Source organism: Hoplias malabaricus, chromosome Y (genome assembly GCF_029633855.1).
Source record: "Hoplias malabaricus isolate fHopMal1 chromosome Y, fHopMal1.hap1, whole genome shotgun sequence".
Taxonomy (NCBI): Eukaryota; Metazoa; Chordata; class Actinopteri; order Characiformes; family Erythrinidae; genus Hoplias; species Hoplias malabaricus.
The window spans coordinates 3,155,405-3,163,367 of NC_089820.1; positions in this window are offsets into that span (position 1 = coordinate 3,155,405).

Below are 7,963 nucleotides of genomic sequence, written 5' to 3' on the forward strand. Positions count from 1 at the left end.
CTCACCGTTGTAACACCGTGTTGAGAAAAGGTGTGGTGCGGCTCCTTAATTTTCGTATTATATGTTCTAATGTTCGACATAAATCACTTTAACACACATATTTCCAACATCTAGGTATATATTGAGTATGTTTTATGCAATTATATCGTTGTTTTATATGTTTTAATTATGTTTACTCTTACTCCGAGGTGAGTTAAGGTGTCATTTAAGGTGGAATGTAAATTATGACGTCAGAATGCAGGTAGAACATTGATTTGTTTTTTTGTTGAATATATAATTATCTTACATTGGTACTTGTTGATATTGTTTAACCGTCTTTTGTGCAGTTTGTGTAGGCAAGGAAAATAAATGCTCCATATTATTATATGTGAGTCTTCAAACCAATGGCAGAGCAGATCTTGAACAAAACAACACAGAAGTAAAGCTCACTCCCTGTTGTTTTTGTTTATTCACATAGTAAATCGTGATAACAGTTGTCCACTACATAGTCCAGCCCGCTCCCTGTTGTTTCCCTGTATTAATGGTGTAAGAAGGAGAGAAGAACACTTACTTTGTGGATTTTCTTTATAATTTTTGAATAAAAACGTGTATAAAGCTTTGCATGTCTTATTATTATGTTATGAATATATATTTTATTTTTTATTGTATTTTTTTTTTGTCTTTGGATCTTTGGATGACAAGCCTTCCATAGCTGTGCACTTGACTTCTTTTAACTCATCCTGTCATGAGCTGTTGTAGAACTGAACCTACAGACCTGGGAGGACATTTCAAAAGTACAGAGCCTATGCTTATCATATTATTTAGAATCATACAGTGAAGTACAAGATGATTAGAAGCATAATAAGTCCCTGAATGTGAATGAAGCTTGCCTGCTAAAAGCGTAAAACAGAGTCCCCAATTGTACCAGTAGGAAAAGGTAAGTATTTTATACTGATTCATATCAACTTTAATCTGTTTGTTATGGGAAGTAAGTACCAGTTAAATTACCCTTTGAAACACAGAAGGCGCAGTAAGTGTCAGGGACATGTAAAAATGCGGGCTGGTAAGTATTTTAAATGTATGCTGTAAATATACTTTAAAATGCGAAAAGATGCATTACGTGTCAGGGACATACTCGTAAAAACATATTTTAGATGCACAGAATTCACAGACAGCGAGCATATATCGGTCAACTGGTGTAAAAAGTTTGGCACACCACTGACAGTAGACCACCGCTGGTCCACCAACGGACCACTCAGATTACTGTCCTGTACCGGATATAACTCATTTATAATCTCCTAAACTAAACTAATACAATTGTTGGCAGCAACTATGATAGATATAGTAATGAGTATGCCTGATAAAACAATTATGCTGAAAATGTTGACACTGTACTGAAATAAAATGATTTACTAACCAAATTTATAAAGAATAAAAGAATTGGCAGCACGGTGGCGCAACAGGTAGTGTCGCAGTGACAGCTCCAGGGACTTGAAGGTGTTCGGGTGACTGTGAGCAGTTTGGTGTGTTCTCCTTGTGTCTGCGTGGGTTTCCTCCAGGTGATCCGGTTTCCTCCAACAGTCCAAAAACACCCATTGGTAGGTGGATTGGCGACTCAAAAAGTGTCTGTAGGTGTGACTGTGAGAGTGAATGTCGGTGTGCCTTGCGACCAATGATTCCTGGTAGGCTCCGGACCCCCTGTGACCCTGAACTGGATATAGGTTACAGATAATGAATGAATAACAAAAGAACCTAATGAAGGAAAAAGTAGTACTTTGGACTGTGAATGGAAAAGAGCTAAAATGTGGCCTTTTGTCTAAAATATCTGTTTAATCACTGGTGGTCCACCAAGAAAACACTGTGCAAAACACTAGTGGACCTCTAACTTTGCCCTCAGTGGACCAGTTGTGGTCTGCTGTCTCCTTGCTATCAGGGTTGTAAGGGAGTACCCGTAATTACACTGTAAGTACCCGTAAAATACCCTTTAAAACACGGGAACGTACACCATAAAACTTATGAAGATACACAGTAAGTGCCGGAAAAGTACACATTAAGACGTGGACTGTATTATAAAGTATTACCTTTTATTGTTATCACGATTTTTTTACAACCTTGTTTCCACAGAAGTGGTACATGGGAAAATGTAAAGCAAAATGTGTAATGATGTGCAAATCTTTTAAGATGTATATGAAATGTGTTCCCATTCTTGCTTGATATAGCGTTTCAGTTGTTGAGTCTTGTTTGTTGAGTGTTTCATTTACTAATGCATTTAATATTTTTGGATGACAGGTCTGGACTGGGGACCACTTTAGCACCCAGTCTTTTCAACTAAAGAGCCATGTTGTTTTTATGTGTGCAAAATGTGGTTTGACATTGTCTTGCTGAAATAACCATTCCAAACTTGTATACACGCGCCTCAGCATATGTTGACTCCACTTTCATTTTACGTGGCCTACCACTTTGTGGCTGAGTTGCTGTTGATCCCAGTTGCTTCCTCTTTGTTATAATAACACTGACTGTTGATTGTGGAGTATTTAGTAGTGAGGATATTTCACAACTGGTATTGTTGCACAGGAGGCATCTTATCACTATACCACGCTGGAATTCACTGAGCTCCTGAAAGCGACCAATTCTTAAATGTTTGTAGAAGCAGTCTGCATGCCTAGGTGCTTGGTTTTATACACTAGTGGCCATGGAAGTGTTGGAACACCTAAATACAATCATTTGAATGGGTGAGTGAATACCTTTGGCAATATAATGTATATTGTTGACAATTAACAGTGCCATGATCAACCACTCTTCAGATCAACCAAACCATGTGCTCTACTGCATTCAAATTGGCTTTTGAACTGTGTGCTGATAATAAGCTAGATGCTTTGGTCCAGAGGATGTGATGTTAATGATATCCAAAAAGAACTTAAAATGTGTATTCTTTGTACCACAGGACTTCACTTCCATTTCACCTCTGCCCATCTTAAATGTCTTGTTTACTTGTGGTTTCTTCCTTGTATGATAGTTTTGAACTTTGTTAATGCAGTGACAATTGTGTTCACAGATAATGGTTTTTGGGAGTGTTCCTTAGCTCACAGATTAATTTTGACAATGCAGTGCTTGCTAAGGGCCTTTTAGGCCTTCCATAGGGTTTTTATCTCTAATATAATGTACACTAGGTTAATTAAAACCCTAAAAAATTTGCTGTATTTTTTAGGCCTCAAGCACTCAGTGTGAAGAACCTTATTGATTTTGTTTGGATTTCTTTTATTATTATTATTAAGACACCAAAATTGTTGGGTAGGTGTAGTTTATGTGCATCTCGGTGGACAAAAAATAACACTGACTGGTCAATGTTGGGCTTGCGTGCAAACAAACTACTTTGCTACTTGGAGAATATATGCCCATAAATTAGACCATAACTTAGAATTTTCATTACATGCAAAACCTACTTTTGTGAACTAGTCCCTGGATTTTGACCCAAGATTCTTGGTGTCAAAATGTTCACAGAAGCCTGAAGTTTAATAATTATACAAAATATTTTGAAATATGTTAACATGATGGCTACTATATGGAAATTAACCTCTCCTGTGATTTGCATATTTACTCAAATTTAACACAACCTTAGAGTTTTATTACAGTTGAGATTCTGAGGTAGCATGTCAAAGATGGTGTACAAAGTCCTATAGGGGCGCTGTAATAGCTAGGTAGCTGTTTCTCATAGGAATGTCAGATAAAGCTGGTGTCTTGCATGCTGCTTCTGTGGGTGATGCTATAAGTGGGAAATTATAAACATAGGGTGACTCTTTTCCCCGGACATGTCCTGTTTTTTAGACTTAAAAAAAAATGTCCGGGCAGAATCTCACAAACGTCCGGGATTTTGTTTTTCTAGAGCTTACATAGAATTTCGAGAAGTGTTTCGTTCACAAACTAGTCCCGCCCTCCCCTACTCCGATTGGTTCGCTTGAGTGAGAAGGGGGCGTGGTGAAGTAGCCTAAAATCTTCTGATTGCACGGTCTGACTGTAGAGCTACCGTTATTGGTCGATAACCTTCTCTGTAAACATTTAATTGGTCAGTCTGCACGTCAGTAGTCATTGTTTACGTCAGGCAAAGCTCACGTACCTACCCTCATCTCGAGCAGCTATGCCGAAACGTAAATGTAAGTTCTCTGATGAATTAAAAAAGTAACTCCCATGTTTTGTGTAGCAAATAAGGGTGTAAAGGACCTAAAAGCACACATAGGTTCAGCTAAGCATACAACAGCAGCGAGGGTTGAGAACTCATTTTCACAATCTCAGATATGGTCACCCTATTATAAACGTCACGATATGCACAAAACTGTTAATGTCATTGGCCAATCAGATTTCAGCAGCTGTTTGACAGGCTTAAGGTTAGCCAATCGTCATAAATTTTGGGGCGCCATTCAGATTTTTATCTTGAAAATATCCACGAAGATTAAACACATTGAATTGGAATTTGGATTACAATATACACTGCAGAATGTCTCATAACATTGCTATTGCATGTGTTGTGAAAAAATGCAAGTTTTTTTCTTGTTGGTCAGTTACGTGAAAACTTACATTTTTTAGCTAGTCTGTGGATTTTCAGTCAATCACCGAGTAATTGGTTTTGCAGAGTTTGGAGGTAAATAAAATGAGTTTTGAACATGCTGTCATTGAAACAGAGCTTTATTCAGCTGTAACTCAAAGAAATTACGCCCAACTGAAACCAACCTTGGGCACACCCTGAGGAAGCATGTCAAATATGAATAAAGTCTACCTGCAACGTGCATTACAATTGGTTAATAAATTGTTGCATGAGCTTTGGTGTATTATAGCCCCTCCTAGGCATGTAGTTGTATCACAATTTAATCATGTCATCTGATATGCATTTAGATCAGTTTTTAGATCAGATGCATTTAGATCAGAGTTTGCATTTCTAAGCTGAAAATCAAATTTTTATTCTTTGATAATAATTAAAGTTCAGGTACTTCTGAATCTGCTAATACCACATACGTCAATGTTACGTAAAAATCCAGAGCAGTTTGCATTCAAATATATGCGTATTTGCGTTTTTAAGCGGAATGCCTATAATTAATGATGTAATGTAATAATTATTGATCATCAGATCAAACATTAATTATACAGCAGACCTAGCCTGAGACTTACAAGCAAATACATGTCCATTATAATAATAGTTGATAGTTTTGTGTACTTCATGAAAGTTTGAAAATTCCCAATTTCAAACTAATATCTGAGTTTTAAACAGATTTTCTCAAAACTGTTATTGAATAATGTGTGGCGTCTCAAAGTAAAATAACTATTGCATCTTTTTTGCCTGGAGTACCTCAATCAATCAGTGCAGTACTGTTGTAAATCATTGTCTCTATAACTTAATTATGGATTTTCCAATTGTGATTTAAAAATGTAAAAAAAAAATTCCACAATGTGAAAATAAATGTTAAATATATTCAAGGTTTTTGAAATAATTGCAAGCCTGGGGCTTGATTTTATATTGCTTCACAATTTCAAGAGGATCAAGATGTGCCAAGGATCCACAAGTCACTTGTAGAATATCATGAAAGCTACTGCCTTCTTGTCCCATAGGTTCAGCATTCAAACCCTGTACTGAAAAAAAAGTAAATAAATAAAAATAAAAAACGTGATCATGAATGCCTTGGGAACCTTGTACAGAGGCTGTTGCAAAAGTATCTTAAACTTGAAAAAGGAGTCTTTTAATGTTCATAGAAATATTGCAAAATCTGGATTAAAAGAATCACAAGTTTAAAAAAGCATGAGAAAAGTTAAATGGTGTAGCGCATGCTGTTAGTGCTTGACCTCGGAACCAGAAGGTCTGGTTTTGAATCCAGTGACTGTTTCGTTGGGAATGTTTCATGTTTGATTGCATATCAATCCTATTTCAAATGGTGTAAAGAAAGCACTAAAAGCCTTGTGCCACAAGTAGAGCAACCTGTTATTGTGACTTTGTAATTTAGGGGCCCAGGTTCAAATCCACTCGCTGATTAAATTGGTGAAGTGACCCATTAGAAATGTTCTCAGTTGAATTCTTTTTTTATTATTATTGTTACTAGTTTGACATAAAAAATAACATATTGACTGGATTACTTATACACCTTTTCCCTGTAATAAAAAAGGAAAATATTTTTCCTTATGGAGCAGTTTAAGGCTTAGCTGGCCCAACCACTAAAGGTGTGATTGTGCTGACAGGTGCTAGAACCCTTGGGTTGCCTCTTGCAGCTATATTGTTTTTCTTGAGTTTGCCCACACTGAGTGGTGAGATACACCTTTTAAAGGGGAGAGTGAAGGAAACACTGTCCTCAATCCATTGTTATGGTGTCCTTAAGGAAGTCACAAAAAAAAAATAAAACAAACAACAGGCTATAAATATTACACACTGCATTAGTGGAGGAGATGAGATGTTGCTTTTTTTTTGACCACTTTCATTTAAAATCTTCACCCATATTTTACACTTTTTACTAACGTCTAGTGACATTAGCGGTTGTATGTAGGGAGGTAAACAGTGTCGCTACTGTTGGGTTCAGAAGGTAATGTTTTTGTGCTGAAATATGGATTCAGTATTATAAACTGAACCTTCCTCCTCCTTTCACACACACATTTCCTGTTTCCAAGTTTGAATTGCAAGGTGTAGTGTACTGTTAATTTTCTCTATTAAAGCTTCTGTGTCCAATGCTAAAGCCCCCTTAAAACTTTTACTCAGCCAATTAAGAAATTCCAATTTAAAATTCTTATACTATCAGTTTAAAGTTTAACCACACCCCTAAAAAATTTAATAATAGTAATAATAAAAAAAAAATAATAATAATAATCAAGAAAATAACACCCGTTTCCTTTAGCAAGTTTGTCATGTGTATCAAACTGCACAATCATCTTATTTTCATTAGTGCTCTGGTTTACAAAACTTATATCTTCCATTTGTTTATGACATTAACAGGAAACAGGAAGACACCACAATCAGTTCTTCTTCATTTCTGTTGACTCATGCAAGAAGATATGCTGCAAAACTCACTTGGGCAACACTAATAAAACAGCCCTTAAGAATTTTTTGGGAGTTCCCCCAAAAGTTAACAGAAAAGGCAGGTTGAGATGGGTATTGTTAAAGAATTGCTGAATAGGAAGATTACTGAAAGTGTTGAGGTCTTTCTATTATTTTGATTTTAGTATTCATTAAAAGCCTTCTCTCCTGTGGTGTGTAACTCAGCTAAAATTAAAGATGACAGATGACCTTCTTTTCTTGCTTATCACCCAAATGTCACAAAAAATGAAATTTTATTTTTTTCAATTAGATAAAAAAATTCTTTAAAAACAAGATTATCATTAAGCCAGGCGAAGCTAAATGGTTTCAAAACTCTAAGGGTTCTACAATATTTGGAATGATAGCTCCAGTGATAATGGGGATTAATTTTGTTAGTATTATTCTAATAATTATTAAATTCCAGTTTTATTGAAAAGCACATGCAAACACAAATTACATACATCAGAAATGACAGACTCAAACAACAACTATTTATTTTGCAACAACTCTTCTGTTTTGTGTAGCCAATAACGAATAAACTTAAAGAGCATAAAACACCAGTCAGGACTTGACCTTAGAAACGTATTTCTCTGAGAAACGTATTTGCATACTCCCTCCATAACTGTGGGCTTTGGAAATGAAACATTCCAACACATGGTTTCTTAATGAAACTGTATTGGATCCAGACTTTGTGAAATCTAAAACGGTTAAACTCATGATTACAAGCAAGCTAGAAGGGAACCTCAAAGAATTATTTGTACATATTACTTACCAAGGTTACGGGCTTGGTTTACATACAGCTTAGTATTCCTACTCCATTAAATGTGTTCTCTCCTTAGACAGCTTTTGTATACTAAGAAAAACTACAAAACACAAGACATGTCTGAGGAGAAGTGCCAAAACGTGGAAGACTAGTTGGACTGAATGTCCAAAAATGAC